The sequence below is a fragment of the Triturus cristatus genome, chromosome 8, assembly GCF_964204655.1.
Source record: "Triturus cristatus chromosome 8, aTriCri1.1, whole genome shotgun sequence".
In the NCBI taxonomy this organism is placed as follows: domain Eukaryota; kingdom Metazoa; phylum Chordata; class Amphibia; order Caudata; family Salamandridae; genus Triturus; species Triturus cristatus.
The window spans coordinates 1,132,128,122-1,132,143,211 of NC_140591.1; the positions used below are offsets into that span (position 1 = coordinate 1,132,128,122).

Here is a 15,090-nt window from a genome sequence, read left to right on the forward strand (position 1 = left end):
CCGACGATTTCGAATACAACGCTCTGTGGTAATTACCCCCACGGAGCAACCAGCGGTCCATGGCGAAGCCAGGGCTCAGCGCCGGACCATAGACACCATGGTTAATCGCGCTCAACTGGGTGGCCCAGTAATAACGTCGAATGTCTGGAAGCGCAATACCACCGTCGTACCACGGAAGCGTCAACTTGGCGACTGCGATACGCGGACGCCCGTCTCATAAGAGCGCGCGCTGGTGGCTTTCGATCTCATGGAAATAGCTGGCCGGGACCAGGTCAAGAGTGTTCTGCAGGGCATAGAGGAAACGGGGAAGGGACATCATTTTAAACAGTGCAGCGCGGCCAAGGAGGGAGAGCGGCAATCGCCGCCAGCCCGCCACATCCCGCCGCAGGCGCGCCAAGGGAGGGAGCAAGTTCTTCTCGTAGCGCAAGATGGGGTCGGTGGAAATATAGATCCCCAAATACAAAAAGCCCTGCTGGGCTATCTGGATCGAACAGTTACGCGGGACAGGCGGGACATCCCCACACAGGACATACAAGTGTGACTTCCCCCAGTTAATGACTAGGCCCGAGTTTCTACCGAAAGATGTCAAGACGTCACAAACCACTATCAGGGATTTCTTAGGCGAGGCAAGATATAACAGAATGTCGTCGGCGTAGAGTGAAATACGGTCTTCGAGGTCAGGCGACCAGCGAATCCCACGTATATCCGGGTGCCACCGTATCCACGCCGCCAACGGCTCAAGAGCAAGGGCAAACAGCAACGGCGACAGGGGGCAACCCTGCCGGGTGCCTCTCCCGAGCTCGAACGGTGCCGACGCCCGCCCGTTCACCACGACGCTTGCAAGAGTCCCCTCATAGAGCAGCCTCACCCATCCCACGAATCCAGGCCCGAAGCCGAATTTGGCCAGCGCCGCCCACAAGTATGCCCACTCTACCGTGTCGAAGGCCATCGTGGCGTCGAGGGACGCCACAATAGCCGGCTCTCGCATCGTACCCGTCCTGGCAATCACTCCATGGAGGCGTCTAAGGTTTAGTGCAGTGTTTCGGTGCAGGATAAAGCCCGACTGATCCGGGTGGATCAAGTCGCCAAGTACCCGGACCAGGCGGTTCGCGAGAATCTTGGCGAGGAACCACACCTATCCCGGGGCTTTCCGTCTTTATGTATTACCACAATCGTCGCCAGCCGTTGATCGAGCGGAAGAAACCCGTTCTCCCGCGCCTCCACGAACATGGCGGTCAAGTGAGGAGCCAACTTATCCGGACAAAGCTTGTACAGCTCTATCGGCAGACCATTTGGGCCCGAAGCCTTGCCGGAGCGCAACACACGGATAGCACCTGCCACTTCGTCTACAGTGATATCACCATCGAGGTCCTCCCTATCAATGGTGGAAAGGCAGGGCAGAGCGATGTCACGCAGAAGATCACACGAGTCCTCAGTCGGTCTATCCGAGACCGAGGCGTATACCGTACGAAAGTAGTCCGAGAAACACCGGACTATACCGTCGGGATCAGTGACAACTTCTCCCCCATCCGTCAACAACTCCGGCACCACACGATAAACACGCTCCTTTTTGTCCAGCCATGCCAGCAATTTCCCGGCCTTATCACCAACATCATACAACTGCCCCTGCTGCTCCCTGTGGAGGGTCTTGGCGGCACTTGTCACCAGGTCCCTATACTCCAATTGCTTCAGGCTCAAATTGTGCAGCGTGGACGTCTCAATATCCCCCTCCAAGGCCAACTCTAAAGCCGCTATCTCGTCCTCCACTTGTATCACCTCGGCGTCTCTCCGCCGCTTGGTGGCCACTACCAAGGACAAGGCTTCTCCTCTCAGTACAGCCTTAGAAGCTTCCCACAAGGACACCGCGGAGTCAACTGAGCCCTGATTTTCTCGAAAATAGTGGTCAACTGTCTTCAGCAACGCGCTGCGCAGCTTGGGGTCCCGAAAGTACCAGGGGTTAATGGGAGCCACCCTGCCCCCCGCCACCCGGCCTATGTCCAGACGTGCCCACACCGGTGAATGATCTGATATGCCCCGTGCCATGTGCCTAACCTCAGTTACCAAAGAGGCGTGTGCCGCCAGAGTGAGCAGATAATCAATCCGGGAGAGACTCCCGTGGGCCCCGGAATGGAAGGTGTATTGTCGCTGAGTGGGGTGCCGCAGCCTCCAACAATCTACCAGGCCAAAAGTATCCATAAAGTCGGGAAGCCACTTCTGAGCCCCCCCGGTGTCTCTGGGCGGGTACCTATCTAGCATTCCAGAACCAACCGCATTGAAGTCTCCTCCCACCACTAGCATCCCTTCGGGGAGTTCCAACAAGGCCTTGCCCAGATCAGCAAACGTGGAGGCCTGCAAGGCAGGAGGGACATAAACAGAAACCAAAACCAACGTTCTGCCCTCCCACCTCCCCGACACGGCCACAAAGCGCCCCCTATCATCAGCAATGGTGGAGTCGACCTCAAATGGTAGGGAAGCTCTGACAAGTATGCCCGCACCCCTGGATCCCGAGGAAAACCCCGAGTGAGCAATGAATTTGTAGCCCTTTCTGTTAAGTGCATAACACATATTCCCTATAAGGTGGGTCTCCTGCAAGAGGACCACATCTGGCAAGGTCCGTTTCAAAAATTGCAGGACTATCCCACGTTTTATACGGTCCCCTAAGCCATTAACATTCCAGCTGAGTACGTTTAAGCCCCTATCCCCCATCCCTGAACACAAAGAGACCTCCCCCCCCCCCCAGAGAACCACAATCGGACAATTCTGACAGTCATTGCTACGCCTTGCAAGAAAAAACAACAACCCCAAACAACAACCCCAACATCCTGAAACCCCTGCGTCAGCTTACAAAGCCCCCCCAACTTGCAGTGTGCCTGTCGCCCTACCCCTGCCGCGGGGGGGCTCCCACCTTAGGCCGTCCGCCAGGCACTCGGTGAGCCCGCTCCACCGCGAAAAACTTGCCGAGGCCCTTTGGCGCAAGATGATTCACCACCAAATCCTCGACGAGGAGGTCCACGGAGAGCTCCTCCGAAGCCTCCGGGACCCCGATAATGCGCACATTATTGCGCCGGGCCCGACCTTCAAAGTCCTCGAGCCGGCGGGCGGAGAGGTCATTCGCGGTTCGTAGCTTGCGGACCTCAGTCTGGAGTTCCGAGACATCGTCCGCGAGGCCAGTAGTCTTGAGGTCCAGGGACTTGACCCGCTCATTGGTTTTTCCCAGGTCCGCGCGAATCAAGTTGACATCGACCAAAATCATGTCCACCTTGTGCGCCAGGGTCTCGAACTGTCGCCCAATCGAAGATTGCATCCCATCTATCGCCTCCTTGATATCCTGCAATGATAACTCCGAGGCTGGGGATGAATCGGCCTTCTGTGCTTCCAGCGACTGTCCCGATCCACCAGGCGACCCCTTCTGCTGGGCATAACGATCCATATTGTTGGATTGGATATAGCCTCCCCGCCTGGTAGTCTTAGACTTCGACCTGTCTGCCTCCGATTTGTTCGACATCTCGGACAGCAGGACAGTCAGTCGCAAGAGGACGTCCCTCACTCAGGTAGAGGAGACAGGGACGACTAGTTCTTCAACAGCCAGTCAGAAGTGGGTGGAGGTCTTCCAGACAACAGAGGATCTGTATGACGCACTCCCAACCCGGAGCAAACAAAGGGCGAGAAAGCGAAAGTGAAAGTGCAGCAGCATCCGTCCGTCAGTTCACACCTCCCAAGGCCGCTGTTGTTCAATTAGTGGCCGGGCATCCTGCCAACGCAAGCCCCTGGCATCCTTCGGAGGTAGGCCGCAATCTTCCGCCGTGCACAACTTCGGTCCCCGGTGGGCGATCTTGGCCCGGACAACGTCAATCGCCCCAGCTGTGACTCATCTGCAGGATTCCGTGCATGAAAATCAGGATTTAGGACAGGATGATTGCCGGAGGGCGCGAGGGTAGCGGGAGCTCAAGGCTCACGCGGCCATCTTGGTCAAGCGCTAGGCTCCTCCCCTCACTGCCTCTTTGCTCAGCTAGGCAGGTTCATTGCAATCTGCCCTACAACCATATTGGTTATTTGTGTACTGAGCTGACTTCAATTAAGGTCAATGCTTGGATACCTTTGTCACCCCTACCACCAAACCAAGAGATTATCTCAAGAGAGAAAGTAGTCACATTTAGTAAACTGAAAATTGAAGATCACTTTGACATCATCCACTCAGCTGTCATGTCCACCACTGTCTTGTACAGCCAAGATGTTAAGCCATACGTAAGGCACAATTTAGTTTCTACGCATATCTCATGAAGTTAATGATACACAACACTCTCAACCACAATGTAGATATGTTGTTAATAGAATTGATTTACTGTCGTGCAATAACAGACATAAAAAGTAGACAATGGGAGGTTAAGAGGATTCTGAGAAATGATTTCAACTCTCAATCTTTAACTTGCAGTGAGGTAAATGTATTGTGTAGACAAAGAATGTCAAGCGGAATAATGCATTGAAACCACAGGTTCAGCTAGTGGCACAGCACCCAATCAATTACTGGGTGGCCACAGCATGATGGCGAAGGCGCTATGCACTTGGACACTGGCAGTTTGCACATTTTGTAGGAGCATATGGTACAGCATCAGTACCATCTTACAATGGAGCAGCTGCTGTATCCATGATAACAGTGACACTGATAAATGGTTGGCAATAAATATTAATGGTATTGCTATTACATGTGGCATATTGATTTGTATGCCTTTGGCACTCACTCACCATCAGCTGTCTGCAGTTTCCTTACTGTGATATGAAAAATATGTTAGCTTATTAATGTCCTTTGAAATTGACAGATGGTCAGTGTTAGAACTGAGGTGTGAGCTGTGTTGAAACTTTAACAGTCTGGTCTACTCAAAAGGTTCAGATGCATTTACTAAAACAAATATTCAAGTTCATGATGCCCCCCTAAACTAGCAAGGTTATCTTCCCCCTCTATATTCACTAGCTAAAAACAGCTTTTGTATGTGAATTGCTTGATTCTTTTAATTTGTGATTTCACCTTACAACAATGTAAATGAGATGCCTTTAAATTAGAAATCCACTGTATGGAATAGATCTCACAGTAGCAGCGGTGATGTCAGTGTCAGTTTAAACTGAAGGGCGGAATGTCTCAGGCTATATTGATTAGGGGTGGGCGGAATTTGCGAAAGCGACTTTCGCAAATTATCGCGAAAATGTTAAAAATCTCCGCAAACACGCGGAAATATCGCGAAGATGCAGAAGTTTTTTTTCCCGCCCGTTCGCGGTACTTTCTGCGTGGTCGCGGCTCGCCAACTTACCCATGCGGTTGCTCGCGGGCGCGGCCATCTTGTTTTCACTCTTCCCGTGGTGCATGAAGAAAGACGTGATCGCGCGACGCATGACGTTACTGTGGGCGCGAACTGTCGCGAGACAGGGCAAATGGCTACCAACAATCCAACATCTCGTGGAGAACGCGACCGGATCGGGAAAACTTGTCGGCGAACACGGGGATTCAGGTAAGGCGATCGCGCGCGCGCGCGAGAATGTATTATTTGACAGCGCGAGCAAGAAACAAATTATCGCTAAGCTGCGGAATGCGGAAATTTTGACAGTTTCGCGCTCTCCGCGGAACGCGAAAATGTCAAATTATCGCAATTTCCGCGAGCGGAACGGAAATTTAGCCCAGGCCTAATATTGATTCATTTTAGTTGTGATTGGCTTGTTATGTGTTTGTTGGTATGCCTCACAAAAATGCTATAAAAATAAAATGGATTTTGTAGTGTCCTCCCCATGGCAATGACTACACCACGCATGGAACTTGGTATTACACTTTTGTATTCATTAGTGTGTAAATGCAAACTAAACATTCTAAACCTGCATTCACTTCACCATGCTCTAACACTTGCGTCACAGTTCTACAGAGTCCATCAGGAGCCAAAAGGGTTCCATCATTGCTAACTCATACAAAACCACATCTCCCCCCTGTTAATTAAAAAAAGTAACATTTTTTACAAACATATATACAATAGTAGCTCTTCAATAGGTCTTCAGAGTGCTCTGATAACACATTCTGATTGAGTGAGTCGGAAACTGGGGTCAGGCAGTAGAAGTGTCCGTGATCTGTGTTGGTGATGTAGGCACAACAGCAGTAAAAGGGTTTCCACTTGTCTGCTACATACCTAGTCTCTACTTTGACATCAATGGCTGAAGAGTGATGAGCTATATGTCGGAAATGTGAGGAATCTTGCATAATGGACTTCCTAGGATGTTTGGCGGTCACCATGGGGCATATTTACAATGCCCCTGTGGCACTTTTACACCGTGAGGGCGTCACTTTGGTGACGCTCTGGAGGCATGGTGTGCTGGCCCATATTTACAAGGTCACGCAAAGCCACCCTGTGTGGCTTTTCATGGCCTTGTAAATATAGAGTAAGGCAATGCCTTACTCTGTGTTGAAGGGGCGTTTGATGGGTGTTGCTGTGGGTGTTCCCACGCTGCACCCATGGTCTTTGAAATTGACCCAGATTTGCAAGATAGCGTAAATCTGGGGCACCACCAAACCTAACGCCTCTCCAAAGCAGGAATAACATTTCTACAAACTATTTTCTCTTTCCATGTGTGCTGTATTCTGCAGGACACATAGAATGAGGAAAACGCCTCCTTTGATTGTTTTTGTGCAGGAATGTGTTCCTTCCTGCACCAAAACAATCATGCCAACAAAACAGACACCCTTGCACCATGGCACTCGGCTGCAGTTTGTGCACCAGCGCTGGCAGAAAGGACAGGTATGCACGTATCTTGCAGACACAGCGCATTCCTGGCCTTTTCTTTTGACATAGGGCAGTGCTGCTAGAATGCTTGCGGTGCTGCCCTACTCCAAAATATTGTTAACATGCCCCCACGTGTTCTTTGCTGGTTTGCTGGTCACAACATGAAAGGGCTCAGCATCAAAGTGAGCATCTGATCTTTATTTTCTAGACTGACATACAAGCACTCGATCTCCTCTTGTGAAAGTAATGTCTTTGGTTTGTCAACATAGGCCTTCATTTTCTTTTTATAATCCAAGTCCTTTATACTGGTGTCTTCCTCAGTTCGCGATCTACTGTTGCTCCATCAAGTAATTTGGTTGTCCTGGCTCTCCCGAACATCAAGGTCACAGGGTTTTCACTGTGGTTGAGTGAGGGGCGAATCGTAAGCTCAAAGAATAGAATTTAAGACAGTGTTGAGGTCGAGATTTTACGATACAGCACGATGAACGGCTTTCTTAAGAGTACTCATGAAACGTTCGACAATGCCATTGGCCTGTGACCAAAGAGGTGTGCACTTTTGATGCTTCACATTAAGATGACTGAGAAACTCTCTGAATTCTCAACTGTTGAAAGATGGGCCGTTGTCAGATTGTAAAGTCGCAGTAACACCCCATGTCACAAAGATGCCATCTAATCTCTCAATGACTCTTTCCTGAGTGATAGATGAAAAATCTTCTATCATTGTAAAACAATCACATTAGGTGATGTTCACTGTTAAAAGGACCGAAAACGTAAACAGCAAATTTTTCCCATGTATGCTTTGGTAACTCTGACATGTTTAAGTTGTGTTGAGCGGTTTTCGATGAAAGGCACTTGCGTAGATGACAGACCTTTAATACTCTTTCAACTCTCTCATTGAGATGAGAAAACCAGTCTCTGTCTCAGAGAGCTTGTTTTATGGCAACGATTCCACGATGCCCTTCATGGGCCACTTCAATTATCTGTTGTCACAGACTCTCTGGTATAATAATTCTCGAACCTCTCAGAATAATAAAATAATACCTTCTTGGGTAATGGGACAGTTCATCTTTGAAATTTTTAAACTTCTGGTATTCACTGTCACTGTGAAGAGGTCGAAGGTACTGGTTCTAAGGCTGATTTGTAATAATGTCTTTCAGTTTTAGCATCTCACTATCTTGACTCGTGGCAGCAACAATTTGTTCCACTAAAATGGCAGCTGGAGTGCTTGAGTTCACAATGAAATTTGTGCAGGCTTCAGCCATATTGGAAAGGGTGCCAGGGCACTGCAGAGGCACTCATGAGAAGTAGTCAGCAGGGCTTCAAATAAGTCGGCAAGCATTCGGGGGTCCGCTGTGCAAAAAACTGTGCCTAACCCGACGTGGCTAGCTTCAACAACAACCTTGGTATGAAGCTTTGGATCACAGTATGCCATTTCAGTAGCGTTCTCAATAGCTTGTTTGATTGTCTTAAAGCTTTGCTCACATTCATGTGACCAATGAAATGAAACATTATTTTAGTCTCTAAATGGATTACACACAAATACAAGTTGAGAGACACTGATCACTGCGCAGGTTGCCATGCCCCGAAGGCCGATTTTCTTCATCTAGCCTGGGAATGCCACGAAGTACACACATACTGGGAAAACGTGTTTGATGCCCTAGACCAGATGATCCTGCAACCCCTGGAACGCACCCCCCTGGTCGCCTTACTCGGTTACACGCAACATACCGCTAAACCTTATCAAAAATACCTTGCCATAGCCTTACTCGTGGCCAAACGCTGAGTTGCTTGCCACTGGAGTATGCCGCTGGGGTAGAGGCCGAGCACCAAAATTCAAAGATTCGCTCACAGATCTGATATTCTGTCAAGAGCAATTAACTACTTATGCAGAACTACTTCCCAGGGTGTCACGTCCCAGGGACATATGGGACCCCCTAAAGGCTTACCTCCTCACGTACTCTTCATACGTTGCTGACGTTAATCCACCAACACAGCCACCGAAATAGCGCTACCCTCAGACGCACATGAACCTTCATACGCCCTCTCATGTACTCCTCCTCACCCTTGCATTTTCCCCCTTCCACGCCACAACTTGATATTGACAAGGGAGGACTGAGACTCACATCATCTTATTGTCACCTGCAAATGTAATGTTCCATATACTTATGTCATAGCTGCATGTATCAATAAAATGGGCACTGCCTACCATTGCAGATGAGAACTACGCAACAAACTGCACTGGAAGATGGACTGAACCAACAATACATGCTGAGATACTAACTTTTATGTGTCAAGTAGAACCCCTGTGATATGGAATAATTTTCAAATGTCTCTGAATCACATGTGTCTCTGTGTATGTTTGATATAATGCCTCACCGATTGTTACATGACAAACACCAATAAAAACAATTTTTAAAAAAGTCTCTAAATGGAGAACTTAGGGTTACAGTGTCTTGTAGCTATCTAGAACAGTAATTGATCATTCCAAGGAATGAATGTAACATGGAAATACCATGTGGGGGACTGGCAGTTAACAGTGTTTGCACTTCAGCTGGAGCAGGTGTCATACCCCCATCAGAAAAGATATGGACAAAGATTTTAGCTTTGTACTATGGAACTCACATTTATCAGCATTCAAAGTTAAACCTGCATACGTGTAACTGAAATAATTTGAAGAAAAAAATTGTTTTTGCCTTGGAATATAGTGAAGCATAATTCACAGTAAAAAATGGTATGCGTTTAAAGAGATGATTACAAAATGTAATTAAACTATATTAATGCAGAAACAATTAATTTATTCTATTAATGGCTTTTTTATGACCTTTGAGGGGAGACTTATTTTTTCCACTCCAAAGTAAAGAATATTGGGGAATGTGGTGGATGTGCAGGGTTCGTGTTTACTATTCCCACTCCAAACCTAAACATGTTTGGAAACTCAAATGTATCCTAACTGGGGAAATAGTTGGACTTTGGGAGGTTCACATTCCTTATTCCTGATCCAAACTGGACCACAATGGAGAAAGTGCTGGACTTTTGGGTTGGGGGCGATTCAGATTTAGTAGTCCAACTCCAAACATTGCCACATTGGGGAAATTGTTAGATGACTTTGGGGGGGGGGGGTGGATAAATTTACTATTCCCAATGCAAACATAACCACATTAAGGAAAGGATTGGACTTTGAGGGTTCATCTTTACTATTCCACCTCCAAACTTAACCATATTAAAGAAAGTGTAGGACTGTGAAGCCAGGGAGCAGATGTACTATTCCCACTTCAAACTTTAAAACAGTGGAACAGAGTTGGGCTTTGTAGGGGGTGGTAGATTAACTCTTCCAACTCTAACCTTATCATATTAGGAAAAGTGTAGCACTAGGGGTTTTCATTTTTACTATTTCAATTCCAAACCTAACCACACTGTGGCAACTGCTGGTCTTTGAGGGGGTTCAGATTTAGTATTTCAACTCCAAACCTAACCACATTGGAAAAAGTGTTGGTTTCCGTGGTTGGGGGCTCAGATTTGCTATCCCCACTCCAAACTTAACAACACTAGAGAAAGTGGAGAACTTTGAGGGATTCAGATGTATTATTCTACTTAAAAACGTACCCACATTGTGGAATGATACCTGTAGGATTTACATCTATTATTGCAGAACTGATGATGATGTTCTAATTATAAACATACCCATTAGGGAAAAGAGACCTATAGGACTTAAGTCTAACTATTATTGCAGAACTGATGAAAATGTTCCCCCCACTGGGAAAAGTGTTGGACTTAGGTGGTGGTTGGTCACTTTTGCAATTACCGCTGCCAACTCAAAAACATTGGGGAAAGTGCTGTACTTTTAGATTTCAAAATGAATTACTACCACAAAATGATAATTGACATTACACAAAAAATAATACATTAAAGAAATCCATTCTAAGTATCCCAAGAAAGTAAACCATTCAACTTAAAAGTAAATTGAGAATACGAACACAACTATTTGAAGCTATTTCAAATATTTGTAATAACTTTCAAATTAAAAATAATAATTAACTAAATATATATATATATATTTAAAAAATATTAACTATGTTTTAAATTATAACATTACATTAGATACATTTAAAACTCTCAATATATAAAATGCACAAATTACACAACATATATATTTAAAAGCAAAAACCAAATTAAAATTAATTATTTTCATTGAAAAAATAATATTCATTATTATAGGAAACAAATGTTCCATAAAACTATATGCAAAATATACTCATTAAAGATTTAAAAACTAACATTGAAACAAAATGTAAAAATGTAACAATTGCATGGAAAAATAGAATATTACATAATAAAAAACAAGAAAATAAAATGTTCAAATATACCTATATACCTTCTTACAAGGTTAATTTAGTAGAGACATTTTAAAAAGAAGAAATGACATACCAATTTTAACATAAACTTTAAAAAACAAGAACAATATATGAAAACAATACAACTTCACAAAATACACTTATAAAAATGTTATAAATGACAATGATATAACACACAATGATACTTTTAACAATTATGTTAATATTCTTCATTGCAATATTCTGACCCATGATATTTTTCATGTCAAAATATTTAAGACACAATATTTGTGTCATCTGATCTTCTTTTCACAATATTGTTTTTGGAACCCCACAATACTCATTTACAGGGGTGCATGTGGCTATGCCAATTTTTCTTGATGTGACAAACAGACACACACACAATAATCGATTTGACTGTATTTGTTCCTCTTAGCCTCAGTTGTGCATTTTACAATCCTAGATTTTCCCTGATATATTCCTTTCCTCAATTAGACTGTACATGCAATTTGTGGGAGTTTTGCAACAGAAGGTCTGCCTGAGGCTCATCTATAAGATGCCCATGACTGACCTTGTGGTTTTGCACCTAGATTTATCAGGTGTGAAAACACACAACCCAATTTTACCTGTCACAAAAACCAACCTATAAAATTGCCTGAGACTTTGGCTGCAATAGCTACCAACCCTGTGTCCCCATCTCTGCCTGACCTTTTACTACTTCAAGGCGGGAGCATACATACAGGGCATTTGTTATCCTTCCCTCTCCTACCCTCCCAACCCCACTCCCACCACCCATGCCCAGCTCCTGCCTCCCATCTCATAGTGCTGCTCAGAGCAGGTGCTAAATGTCAGCATTAATCACCATGGAACAGAGAATATCATGCAGAGTACTGCCTGTTAAAACTAGGTCTGCACCTTTATTGCCCATTCCGTGGAGATTAGTTTGTAACTGCACAGTACTTGTAGGATGTTACCTCACTGTAATGTTAATGTTGTGTACCGAGTTTGCACCCTGCCAGTACCATGCAACACATAATTAGAGCAATTTTCAGCAAAATCTCTAGTCAGAAACTACACAACACTATTCAGAAACATTTGCCATTTGTTTTATTTGTCAGTCAAATAAGCTGAACCAGCTTGCACACATTTACAGACCCAGGTTGAAGCATTTAGGAAAATATGAACATAAATAAGTATTGTTTAATATAAATGTATGGAATTTTGTTTATATATGTGATGACGAGTGATAGTGGGTGCGCTTTTACATATTTTCTTTTAATTCCTGGATTGAGAACCTCATTTTTGAGTTCCTACCATTTACATTTGCTACAGAAATCTCTCATGGATATGAAAATATGATAATTCCATCTAGTTGCGTACAACCCCTTACTTACTTTCGTCTAAATAATGATTCCCCTTGAATCTATTGTATTCTATGTCTTCCAGTTTATTGTATGGCAGCATTCCCTATTCTAGTTAACTCTGGGCGGAGCTGGCTTAGCGGAACTCCGCTCCGCTCCCCCACCTGCCTCCACCCCCTATTAAAAATTAATTAGACATTAATTAAAACAAAAAAAACACTTACCTGTACTGCGGTGTCCCCGGGTTGCCCTCCTCCTCTTCGTCACTGTCTCTCTCGAAACATTGGTGAACATTGCGAAAACTGCGTATGTTTTAAGGAAAACAGGCTGCATTTCCACCCAAAACGTGCTTAATAGAAAAGCAATCACAGACATGGTGATCTGCTGATCCCAGCAGGCCACCATCCCAGTGATATTCGCGATTCCCTATGGGTCGTAAACCGAGACCTACCTCATGAATATTAATGAGGTCGGTCTACTTGCGACCCACTCGAAATCACAAATGTGATAACCACACATTGGTACATGGGTGTTTAAGATTACCAAATAGCGAATCGCAAAGATTTGCTATTCGGTAATTACAAACCATACACTATGTACATCTGGCACTAGTACTTCAAGCTAGAACCAAATCCACAGAAAATTCTTAAGGGCGTTATTAACTATCTGAAAATTCAGTAGATTTTCCTCTGTTTCCTTTTTCTGGATCGCGCTAAAGAGAGTTTTACCTGTTTGACAAGCCCTCACAACAGCATAACAAACATGATACAGAAAGGACTTAACCTCTCCCTAAAGCCATAGGGCTGTTTCAGATCAGAAGATCATCATCAATTCTGTGATAATAGTTAGGCTTAAGTCCTACTTGTCTCATTCTGAGCATCACTGAATATGTACTTGAAAGGTTGTAAAATTGTCCAAAATACTGGCAAGCCATTTGTTCTTGCCACATGAAGATATGCCTGCATGAGGGTCTTTGACCTGGTTCCCAGAACATTGCTACATGTGTTTGACATTGTGTTTTTGTGATCTACAATGGTCAGTAGCTCTGACTATGTTATCTGTGTTAAATGTCCCTGCTATCATCCAGAAAGACCTCTCAGGTCCAAAAAAGACACAGCACCTAATTTAAGCTTATATATATATATATATATATATATATATATATATATATATATATATATATATATATATATGTATGTATTCTAATGCACTTGTGATTAATTAAGTGGACGGGATATGTTACAAATGATACCATGTAGATTCACTACAGGTGGTATGCCATCCTCAATTGAAAGAGCAAGTCTATAGACCAACCTAGCACCTTATAGAAGATTTCTAGCTGAAATTCAGAATGCGCACACACAGACACACCCACAGACATCACTAGTGCACACATTAATATCCAGTTCATTCATCAATTATTAATTTGTGTATCATGTTACTGGTTTATTCCTATTCCTTCATCATTCTTAACTTTTTGCTAGCCTCTGATCTAAGTTGGCAAGCCTTTTGCATATTCTATTGTATTCTGAAGAATTTCAGCATATCTTTATTTTTCTTACCTGATAGAAAGCTTTTTTGAATTGTCATCTCTCAAAGTAATCATTTATGAGAGACATCACATTTAGCTTTTTTTTTGCACCTAGGAAGACCATGCACTTTGCATGTATTCTTGTCTTGTTGTAAACCACCATGCTGCAATGCTAGGACGTTGGCCAAAGGAGCATGAGTGTCTGCAGATGTTGTACCTATATAGAGGAATGAGCAATGGGTATATGGTTTGATAGGTGACACAGATGATCAAATTCGCTCTAAAATAAGATACCTGGGGATTAATGTTGTTCAAGACATTACCAAGATTGTTGAGGTCAATCTAGCCGGGGTGCCCAAAGAGTGTCAGAGGCTGTTGAAGTCTTGGGCCCTGCTTCCATTATCCATCTTAGGTAGGGTTAACCTGGTTAAGATGTCAATACTCCCTAAGGTTACCTTTCTTTTTAACTGTATTCCCCTCCACTTTGAAAAATCAGCCATTGATAAATTATAGCGAGATATAAACTCCTTCATTTGGGCACACAAATCATCAAGTATAGCCTGGAAGAAGTTGAGGCAGAGGAGACAGAAGGGTGGCCTTGCCTTGCCAGATATCCAGTTTTATGCTTGGGCTTTCCAACTCACGCACTCGCGTATGCTGTTGAAAATGCCGGTCAATACTGGAGCAGGGGCTATGTTCCTAGCTACGCTTAGAGGGGCCAATCTTGTTGAGGAGGGTTTTTTGTTCAAATTCGGGGACCTGAAATTTTTTTAAAAGATCAAGCTGAAGGTCCTACAAGGATTTGCTAAAACCTGGGTGAAACTTAGGGGAGCGACCGCACTCAGTTTTTCTTTTCCAGCCTGTCTCCCATCTGGGACTCTCCTGGTACTCCAGAGTGTTTAAGGGATAGGTTGGCAATACCCTTGAGAGAAGCAGGCCTAATGGTTTGGGGGAATCTAGTCCATGACAGCACTCTTATCTCATGGGATCAATTTAAAGATAAAGTTGGAGAAGACCTCTCCAGGTTTAAACATCTCCAGTTGAAAAGCTGGGTCCAATCAAAATTAGATCAAAGGAATCCGGTAGGAAATGGCAGTTTTCTAGAACATCAT

General features: G+C 44.6%; 1 protein-coding gene across 1 annotated transcript in view; it reads left to right on the forward strand.

Annotated features, from left to right (window-relative positions):
- The window catches only part of AFF3 (ALF transcription elongation factor 3), a 1,727,663-nt gene that overhangs the window by 456,753 nt on the left and 1,255,820 nt on the right, over positions 1-15,090 (forward strand). The window lies entirely within an intron of this gene.